The sequence below is a fragment of the Sinocyclocheilus grahami genome, unplaced genomic scaffold (assembly GCF_001515645.1).
Source record: "Sinocyclocheilus grahami isolate Dianchi unplaced genomic scaffold, SAMN03320097.WGS_v1.1 scaffold672.1, whole genome shotgun sequence".
NCBI classification, from domain to species: Eukaryota; Metazoa; Chordata; class Actinopteri; order Cypriniformes; family Cyprinidae; genus Sinocyclocheilus; species Sinocyclocheilus grahami.
The window spans coordinates 37,962-49,744 of record NW_015505851.1 but is presented as its reverse complement, the minus strand read 5'-3'; positions in this window follow the sequence as shown (position 1 = coordinate 49,744).

The following is an 11,783-nucleotide window of genomic DNA, read 5'->3' as shown; positions in this document are numbered from 1 at the left end:
TATATATATCTTTAATACATAAACATAACATTTTTAAAAAATATATACATCATAAATATTCACAGTATACACATATATTATGTAAACAAAAACTTTTATTTTGGATGCGATTAATCGTTTGACAGCACTAATTAAAACTGTACTTTGTAGTGAAACTTTTAATTTTCATTGCAATTAAGCACACTTATTTTTTTAACAAGGGATTGGCTATTTTTAGTTGGTGTCATATGTGAAGATACATGCCAAGTTTGAATTTTCTCACATTAGCGTGAACAATATTAACAGCTCATCCTAGTAAAGGGAATAGCAGAGAGAATAAAGTGTGTTAAGTTTAGGGCACTGGCAAAAAAAAAAAAGGACTCAAGGGAGGAAATAAGGTAAAAAGAGAGAAGAAAAGAAACATGCCGACTGAGAAAACTCTGCAGTAAAACATCTACATTCAGCAAACAGAAAAAGTGAGCGAGAGAGAGAGACTGAGAGAGAATGACTGGTTTGGGTCAGATGGAGTCAATATTTGCCTCATTCCAGTGATATTACGGCCGTGGAGATCAAAGAATAGACTGTGTGCTCTTGCGTCTGTGTAAAACGAGTGAAAGAACGAAGGAAACACACTCATTTCCAACCTTGAAGCGAGGAGACAAGATGCATAAGGGGCCTGTTAAGGGGACACCCACCGGGGCCAGGGGCCTTCAGGGTCACAGAGGCCAGGACGAGCGGATGTTAATCGGATGACAAAGACGTCCAGTGATGTTATTTCAATTATCAACCCAAAAAGAGGGTCACCTTATGCACATGGGCACATCATAAACAAACAGACCACACAGTAACCTAAAGCAGATCAAATCTACAGCAAAGACCTGATGCTGCGTGCCATAATTGACTTTCCATCTGAGTGTCTTTCTGTGTCTGAGAGCTTCATGGACCAGAGTCTGTCTGATGGCAGTGTTTTCCTTGAAGCCGCCTGAACACGAGTGGAAGCTCTGACCAAGCAAAGAATGGATAATAATGCTCAATATTCACTCGGAAGATATGGATAGACGTGCCAATGTGAAATCAACAGGTCAACTGGATTCAGAAGTGTGCTTTTTGTATTGAATCTGCACTTGTAGTGTTTATATATATTAAAAAAAGGTATCAGATCTCACTATTAATTAGTTGCTTATTAGCATGCATACTACTAGCATATTGGCGAAATTAGGAGATTATTGAGGCAAAAGTAAAGTTAATGATGAGAATTTGTCCCTAAGCTAATAAAAGAGAGACTTTCATGACTTTGTTTCTACACTCTAAAAAATGCTGGGTTAAATACAACCCAGTGCTGGGTAAAATAGGGACAAACCCAGCAATTGGGTTGTTTTGACCCAGCGGTTGGGTTACTACCCAGAAGGTTGGGTTAAACATTTAACCCAACCGCTGGGTCAAAACAGCCCAATTGCTGGGTTTGTCCCTATTTTACCCAGCACTGGGTTCTTCATGGACCAGAGTCTGTCTGATGGCAGTGTTTTCCTTGAAGCCGCCTGAACACGAGTGGAAGCTCTGACCAAGCAAAGAATGGATAATAATGCTCAATATTCACTCGGAAGATATGGATAGACGTGCCAATGTGAAATCAACAGGTCAACTGGATTCAGAAGTGTGCTTTTTGTATTGAATCTGCACTTGTAGTGTTTATATATATTAAAAAAAGGTATCAGATCTCACTATTAATTAGTTGCTTATTAGCATGCATACTACTAGCATATTGGCGAAATTAGGAGATTAATGAGGCAAAAGTAAAGTTAATGATGAGAATTTGTCCCTAAGCTAATAAAAGAGAGACTTTCATGACTTTGTTTCTACACTCTAAAAAATGCTGGGTCAAAACAGCCCAATTGCTGGGTTTGTCCCTATTTTACCCAGCACTGGGTTGTATTTAACCCAGCATTTTTTAGAGTGTGCAGTTAAGTGTCCAACATTAAAGCTCCCAAGCACATTATTTGAGCGTATGCTGAAGTGTACTTCTTTTTCACAGAGGTATCAGGGGGTGCCTCAGTTAGGCTTTGAAATATTCTCGAATTTTTTGGAAACCTTTGTGTTTTCCCTTCACATTCTTGAAATGCACATGCCTCGTTGTAAACAATGGATTCACAACAAATTATTATAATGTGTAGGCATGGACCTCCAGATCATTATTTCATACCAATCTTCATCTCTTGGTCTTGACAACATTGATACATTATTGTCATATTTAGAGATGCTTTGAGCTGTGGGAACAACAGTGAAGTGTGACAGTGCTCTACTACCCAGAAGGTTGGGTTAAACATTTAACCCAACCGCTGGGTCAAAACAGCCCAATTGCTGGGTTTGTCCCTATTTTACCCAGCACTGGGTTATATTTAACCCAGCATTTTTTAGAGTGTGCAGTTAAGTGTCCAACATTAAAGCTCCCAAGCACATTATTTGAGCGTATGCTGAAGTGTACTTCTTTTTCACAGAGGTATCAGGGGGTGCCTCAGTTAGGCTTTGAAATATTCTCGACTTTTTTGGAAACCTTTGTGTTTTCCCTTCACATTCTTGAAATGCACATGCCTCGTTGTAAACAATGGATTCACAACAAATTATTATAATGTGTAGGCATGGACCTCCAGATCATTATTTCATACCAATCTTCATCTCTTGGTCTTGACAACATTGATACATTATTGTCATATTTAGAGATGCTTTGAGCTGTGGGAACAACAGTGAAGTGTGACAGTGCTCTACAGCGTCTCCACATCTATTTGACTGAAGCGCAAACATGACACTCACGTTAGTTAATGACAGATGGCTTTACACCGGCAGCCCAAATGCCTCATGCTGGTGTAATGTGTTCAACAGGACGCTCAGAGTCACTCATCCTGAACAGGAAATGCTTAGCACACATCCATACAGCAAGATATTGCTGGGAAAGTTTGAAAACGGAAACGAACTGCAATAAAGACGTCATAAGGGTTTCAGTTCATAATCATAGCTCAGAGAGCTATCACTCACGCTTAATGCCATTGACATTTTGGTGATTTGTCATTTAGTAGATGATTATAGGGACGGTCACACTGGAGCTCCGTCTTTGCTGGATTCCTGGCAATGTTGTTTTGTTGGAACTGTGGCCTAGAAGTTAGCGCATGATCCAACACATTGAATCTTGGAGCACATGTGTACGATGCAAGCTCAAGACATTTCCCCATCATTTCCGGTCCTCTCTCCATTAGACTACGAATAAAAGCAGCAAAAAATTAAATTGAAAAAAGTCAGGCTACATTTGGAATGGAATACTAACATACTGCACACTGTATTAAATAAATAAATAAACAAACAATCAGTATTTGAAACATTACCCGGAATGCAACAATGTTTCAAACAGGCTACACTCTTATCACATGACCTTGTGATATTTCCTATTTAATTCAGTGAGAATGTGCTTTACTTTTGGTAGTTTGATCAAAAAGTAAGTAAAGATATAAAATGAGGTTGATGTCACTTCCACCCTTTTGAAAAAGACGTGAACTTTTGGGGATTTTAAGTACACTACAAGTTCACATTCATCATTACACTTCAGCGTAACTGTAGTGTACTTAAAGTCTTAAAATATCGGTTTAAAAAGTTTCTTTCAGAAAACTCGCGTTTACGTAAAGAGAGATATTTTCATGACTATGTTTATTAACACACTTACAGTAGATACAGTTTTAAAATGTACACTTTGTAATAATGTAAAATAAATTAAAAGTTTTATTTTAAGGTTCATTTGAAACGTTTTAATAATCTTTTGTCGTGTTCTCATGACGTACACTTATTTTGATGTGTCGATTAACACACTAAAGCACATGTAACATACTTGATTATAACTGTTTTTCAATATTACATTTAAAGTTAATATATTTTAAATGTACTAAATTATAGCTTCATCATTATACATAAACACATCATATACAAGTATCAATAGAAATGCCATTAAAGTATACTTTAGTGTATCATAAATGCTTGTCAGTGCATTCAACAGTAACACTTTAACCATATTTCAAAGACAATAGAAGTAATTATGACATTACCCATAAAGATGTACTTAAGTGGGTCAAAAAGCACTCTAAAGTTCCGCTAACTGCATTAATATAAATTTAAATTACAGTATAACACATATTAATTTAATTACAAATAATATGCAATTAAATATAATTCATTTCACAGGTAAGTATATTCTTTTAAAATTAACATTACTTCTGTGATTAGGAATCTTTTTTAAATTTTTTTTAAGTATGCTAAAGTGTACACCATTTTCACTCTGGCAAATACAGGTAGTTATGTAATATGCCATTGAACAAACACTGCTGAATACTGTACACACGCTTCAGTAAGTATGAGTAGTATGGTATTGGTTATTTCAAACGTATCCACAGTGTTCCTCTGAGTAAAGCACTTAAAGTGCACCAGAGGGACCGTCCTGTCTTTGTAGTACGTATACTGTACTTTGGATAAAAAGCATCTGCTGAATGACGAATGCAATGGGCTGCATCACATATCAAATATTTTTGGCTTCAGAATGAGTCAACTGTTAATCCCATGCACCGTCCTAATCCTACAGCTGTTCCTCATCACCTCGCAGTGCTCTCTGCCGAGTCCTGTACGGCCCGAGTCGGCGCTCACATGAAGGGGAGGGAGGCGTCTGGTCTGCGGAAGCTCTTCTAACAGTCTTTGTATGACAGTCTCAGAAACTGCGGTCACAATCGATGCACTTTTAACCGAAGCCCTCAGCGTAACTGTATCTAATTGTGATCTTACAGACTATAATACGACTGGTCAAGAGCGGTCATTTGCAGTGTCTAAGTATTGCTTCTGTGAAGAACTTTCTCACGGGTAAGAAACTGAACATAGTACTGCTGACATTAGTGTGTTTGAGAGCTCTGCTGTACACATGGCAGTCAAGCGCTCTGCTCTACTGATTATAATTGGGAGACGATTCCACGACTGCACACATCTTCCTCAAGCACACTGGGATGAAGTGATCCAGCACTCGAGACGTGTTTTTCTCTGGCAGTGCTGTGGAATTAGAGCGTGTCACCATTATAAACATGGACCCTGAGGGAAGTTGCTCGTCAAAGCAACAGCAGGAGTTCTGTGAAAATATTTAAACAGTAAGAGGTGAACACTCATGCTACTTCCCTGCTTTTCTAAATAACGTAGAAATTATTTAAAGAAGGTCTTCAAGAGTCTTTAAAGATTAGCCTGAAGCAGTGGGCAAAAGAAACTCTTCCAGATCATCAGAAAGGACTGGAACAGAACTCGAAAGTTTCTCTCGTTTTATTCTTTCTTACATAAACATTTCTTCTTCTCCATACACAGATACTTCTTTGGTTAGAATTTTTTCGTTTGTGCTTTGTCCTTTCTGCGTCAGTACTTAAAAGAAATTAAACATTGATCATTTTTGTTATGAACTTTGTATCACTCATTACCACACATTTGTTACAATGATACAACAAACCTCTGTTTATGATCAAACTTGCTATCAACAGAGCACATACTTTTAATTTTGTAATTGTCTAAAGTCCAGATTTACTAACTGCTTGTGCCAATGCAAACCCTCTTTTGGCATTGAAATACCATTGTCAGGATTTACTAAAGGCACGCAGTGAAACATTAGCATTGAAAACCTTAAATGTTAACCTTATTGCATATGTATTTGTAGGAGTTCCCCTTCCAGAATCAACATTTATAGTAAGGAGAGTGTTTAAATGTATGCAAGGTGGTTTAATAAGGTATGCACTAATTAGTTTACTGGTATTTGCACCGCAATTTAATGCCCCAAAAAGCATGTCTTAGCCCATTTTGTGCTTGACATGTCTGCGATAGATGCTCATTTGTGCTGCTCTTGTTATATTAGTTATTATGGAAATGGAGCTGTGTCTGTTCTTTAATTTGCACATTGTCAGTAGATCAACTTTACACTCCCATCTGTACGTTTATGGAATGCCGTTTAGTAAATCTGGCCCCTTATACTGTTAAAACTTCAGTCTGTGTGTCGTCCTGCAGCGTTTGTTCAACAGGAGTGCTGTTACTTTACTAAGTGACCAGATGCATGATTTTCAATAATGAAAAAATCTCACATATGCACATTGAAGGAGGGACCCAAGCCACATCTACAGACCAGATCACTGAACCCTGAAGGTTTTCGGAGCTCTGCAGGCGGATTATGGCTAGTAAAATATTTATTTCCAAGCACAAGTACACTATAAATGCAAATCAGTGCACTGGCAGTGTTAAATAGTGAACTATAAAATAAATTATAGTGTTTACTAGGACAGCTTTATACAATTTCATGACTGACCCCTTAAATAGTGTGCTATATTAGGAATAGTGAGCGTTTTCTATCCTGGTACTGTATATCCTAACGCCGTCTGTCAGGAGAGAACCAAGTCATTAAACTGGCTCACCATCTTTTGATTGTCAAGAAGTGAAACCTCAGTGTTTTCCCAGTGTCTGAGGGTCTGTGTTTGTACCTGTTCATGCAGAGTTAATATTTGTCTGGAAATCTCTCTGTGACTAAACATAAACGATACGGTGCCAGCTTCCACTGTGTAGAAATTAAAAGGGTTTGGATTGAGGTCATCTGATGTGAGCGGAGTTGCATGAATGGTTTACAGTGGATAGCCGCCAGGAGCTGAACTGAGCCGCTCTGTTAGGGACTGTTACGCATTACGGCCCACCGCGGGGTCAGCATCAGCGTCCGGGCAAGAGCTGTAATTGTCCTGCAAATACAGTATATCCCGAAAATGACAGAGGCTGCACTCGGCTCTGAGGAGCATAAGACGCTCTGAATGGGCTTCAGATGGATCGCTGGAAAGTTCTGGGTATAAGCGAGGATGTTGTGTAGACTGGCACGCACAGGCCAAGCGATTAAGCTGATTCCTGCCTGGTCTCTTTATCACGGTGTCTTTACATCAACATGAATGAATTTTATTGAGCCCAAGACTGAGAAAACAGTCTACAGAGGTGGGGAGTTCAGGGATGTTGGCCAAACGTGTCATAGCGTATTCCAGAGAAATATACCACTTTTTCACTCCTCTCTAAAAATACTATAGTTAAGCCAGTCTAAAAAGGCTTCAAAGTGGTATTGCATTAAAGTTTGGTCCACAGTCTATTCCATGAGTGTCCAATCTTGGGTTTAGCGCCAACTCGCTCCAATGCACTACATCAACATGAATGAATTTTATTGAGCCCAAGACTGAGAAAACAGTCTACAGAGGTGGGGAGTTCAGGGATGTTAGCCAAACGTGTCATAGCGTATTCCAGAGAAATATACCACTTTTTCACTCCTCTCTAAAAATACTATAGTTAAGCCAGTCTAAAAAGGCTTCAAAGTGGTATTGCATTAAAGTTTGGTCCACAGTCTATTCCATGAGTGTCCAATCTTGGGTTTAGCGCCAACTCGCTCCAATGCACCTGCCTGGAAGTTTCCAGTGATCCTTAAGACCTTGATTAGCTGCATGGTTCAGGTGTGTTTGACTTGGACTGGAGATAAACACTGCGGGATAGTGGCCTTCCAGTAGCAGGACTGGACATCCCTGGCCTATCCCATCAAAGAATGCCCCACTTTCGATGGGAACTGGACGTCCGACAAATGCCAAGTCACCAATTACTGACTATCTGATGCATGCTGTAAACAACACTGGCAAGTGCTAGCGGTTGGCTGGATTTGTGCAAGTTCTGGGAGTCATGGGGTACCACTGGTCCACTCTGCATTTGCCAAGGTTTGTCCAGTTAAGGGCACTGCATCTTTGAAAGCTACTTAGTTTTATTAAAAGCACTTTTTAGTTTCTGTCTTCCTGTTAAAGTGAGTGGCTCAAACTAAGCTACAATGTGGACCAGTGGCTACATGAGGGATAAACCTGAAAATGGATAATCAAAAATGCTCAAACATATACTCTATCTTGTTGCTAAGTGCAGAAGAGCTGATTGTAGCATCCAGGATAATGTTTGTGTACAAAATGCATAACATGCAAATGAAAACAGTCTATGACCACCCAAGTGGAGAGCGGCAGCAAGACATAAACCTAACCTTAAGACCCTAAGCAGGGGTGTCCAATCCTGCTCCCGGAGGGCCAGTGTCCTGCAGAGTTTAGCTCCAAGCACAATTAAACACACCTGAAGAAGCTAATCAAGGTCTTCCAAATTACTCGAGACTTCCAGGCGGGTGTGTTGGGGTAATTTGGAGCTAACCTATGCCAGACATTGACTCTCCAGGAGCAGGTTTGGACACCTCTGCTTAAGACCCTTACCCTAAAATGTTACTAGTTGATTGGAATGTTGTTCAAGTACCAACAAGGATGTTGTTACAAGAGCATGTCGTACATATCCTAGGGTGGTGTAGTCTAGAAGTTAAAGCTCTGGGCTGCTAACCAAAATGACGTAGGTCCAAACTAAGGTGTGATCCATGAATTATGATCACAGTGCTCTGGCACTTATCGTAAGGTTACTTCAGGAGGATGGGAATACTGAACCAGTGTACTGTAAGTCACGTTGAATCATGAATGACAAATTAGGAGATTACCTCCTGTTTTTGTTTCAGTGGCCGTGAACCGTACGGGTGTATTTTTATCAGGGCGAGGGAGCACAGCAGGAGCTCACGGAGGGTTATTTTAAGTGTGTCCCTTAATCATTCCTGCTTGACATGCTCTCACTGATAGTCAGACCTTCTCAGAGCAACGCAGGAAGGCCTGCCGTTTCCCTCCGTTCATGTCAATGTCACTACTCTTTCACGGAAGGGTTTTACACATCTATATGCAGCCCTGACACCATTAGCAAACCCGTGCCCATACTTATATATCATCAAACACGCCGCCTCATGCACGCGGAGCTGTAAACACTCCTAACCCACTGCAGGCCTAAAATAACCCCCGGTGAACTTCTGCAACATTGCCCACTGAATGAAGAATGACCTTGTGCAGAGGAGTGTTTGTGTGTGGGACGACAGAGGAAGATATGCCATTCCAAGCATTACGTAGTTTCTGTTTTTGGCTCCAAGAGAAAGTAAATTATTTTAAAGGGGTCATGAACTGCCTCTGTTTTTTTTATTTTGTACTGTTCTCTGAGGTCCCCTTATAATGTTATCAAGATTTTTACATCCAAAAAACATCATACAGTGCATCCGGAAAGTATTCACAGCGTATATCATAGAGTTGTATATTCCACAACAGTGTGGGGAAAGTTACTTTTAAAAGTAATGCATTACAATATTGCGTCACTCTCTAAAATAGTAACTAATTACATTACTTAGTTACTTTTTATGGAAAGTAATTTTACATTACTTTTGAGTTACTTTTTAAATCTGGGCAGGGCTTGCTTGTTTGTTTTTAATATAAACAAGTTCTTATTTTACAAATGTAAAAGCCCTTTCACAATAAAAGTGAAATAAATCCGCCTCAGGCTGAGGGAATGTAAATTCACGTCTGTACAGTAGAGGGCGCAGCTCAAACAAATTGCATGAAGAATATGGCGCAGGTGAAGAAAGTTCAACACTATTCAGCAATAACAAAAATGAAATACAAATGTAATTTTTGCTTATTAGTATGGTTGAATTGGATCATCGAAGGTCAGTAGCAAAGACATTTATTAATAAAATGCGATTAATAATAATAAAAATAATAATGCATTTTATTTAATGGCGACCTTTCAAAGCACCGAAGGTCACCTCACAAGCAAGCAAAGATAAAAAATAAAATACAAATCACTACACAAGACAAAAACACACAACAAACACTCCACATAAACAGATAAAGTGCAGTAAAAACTCAATAAAACATTTTTTAAAAGCCTGTAAAAAAGATATGTCTTAAGACGCGTTTTAAATGTCAGCAGGCAATCGCTGTTGCGAATATCAGGGGTAAGGGAGTTCCATAGGCGGGGGGCAGCATAGCTAAAAGATCTGGCATCCATGGTAGTTAGTTGAATCCGAGGTACCACAAGATAAATTGAAGATGAGGATCTGAGAGCACGAGAGCACGTGTAAACATGAAGAAGTTGAGTAAGGTATTGGGGTGCAAGATTATGAAGTGCCTTGTAAGTAAGTAGCAATGTAGCAATATCAACTCGATACTTTACTGAAGCCAGTGCAATTGCTGAAGAACTGGAGAAATGTGCTCAGTAGAGCACTGAGTTCTGAACCAACTGGAGCTTATGTAGCAATTTAGAGGGAACACCAGTGAGAAGGGCATTACAGTAGTCTATACGTGAAGTGACTAGTGCGTGAACAAGAACTGCTGTATTATTGGTTGAGAGAAAGGGACGGAGACGGTTAGTATTACGCAAGTGGAAATATGCAGTCTGCGTGATATTATTAATTTGAGTTTCAAAAGATAGTGTGCTATCCATGATAACACCCAAACTTTTAACCCGAGAGGAAGGACAGATTGCATTATTCTCAATGTACAAAGAAAAACAATTAGATTTAGACAAAACAGATCTAGTGCCAACAAGTAGGGCCTCAGTTTTGTTGCAATTTAACTTCAGGAAGTTAGCTGAAAGCCAATCTTTAATTTCAGCTAAACAGCTGGACAAAGATGGTGGAAGAAAGTTGGGTGTCATCCGCATAACAATGAAAATGTAACCAAGAGGGAGTATATAATGAAAAGAAGCGGGCCCAAAACAGAACCCTGGGGAGCACCAGTGGTGACTGTAGATGTTCTTGATCTGAAACTTTTTAATTGAATACGCTGAGTGCGTCCAGAAAGATACGACCTAAACCAAGTCAGAGCAGTGCCAGTAATCCCAATAGAAGCTAACCTGTCGAGAAGTATCTTATGTGAGACAGTATCAAAGGCAGCGCTCAAGTCAAGAAGGACAAGTGCAGTGTTAAAAGCCCAGAGTCTGCTGCCAGCAACAGATCACTGGTTATTCTGACAAGAGCAGTCTCAGTGCTATGGTGGGGACGAAAACCAGATTGCAATTGTTCATACAAATTATTATTAGAGAGATGTTCATGAATTTGAATTGCAATACACTTTTCCACTATCTTAGATATAAATGGTAAATTTGAAATTGGACGGAAATTATCAAAGTAAAATAGATCAGCCCCTGGTTTCTTAAGTATGGGAGAAACCATTTTTTTTAAATTCATTTTGAGGAATACTGAAATGCGTTACTTTACTAGTTACTTAAAAAGTAATCGGATTATGTAACTCGCGTTACTTGTAATGCGTTACCCCCAACACTGTTCCACAAGCTGTCGTTTGGCAGACTGGCTTCAGTATCAGCTGTTTTTAGACTAACGAGAAAGATTTGAGTTCTGAAACTTACAGGATGTTTTTATAGCACAATGAGCTCTTATATGTCAAAAGATCAAGGGGATTTTGGTTTCTCAGTTCAGGACCCCTTTAAAGAAATGAGACCTCTGTATGCAAGATTTTGCATTCAAAGAGTGTAAGTAAAGCATTCCTATAGCACATACTTACTATGTGACTAAAACCTTTAACATTAAGTACTAAACTTAAGTGTGTATTTTTTGGTAGGATATGTCTTCTCTCAGGTCCAGTGGAAGCTTAAATGCTTCCCTTGAGCACTTCACTGAGTCCTCGAGCAGAACCAGGCCATGAGCTTGCCTCCTCAGATCTCAATGTGTCTTTCTCTTTCTGGCTTGGCTTCGGTTTGCGGAGAGTCCAAAAGTTCCATAACCTCTGCACACACTCCAGCATGTCACCCTCTTTCATACGTGCATCAGATAAAACGTCTGGAAAGTATTTTTTGGTGCCCTTTGCGGATCCGGTATACATTTGTTGGGG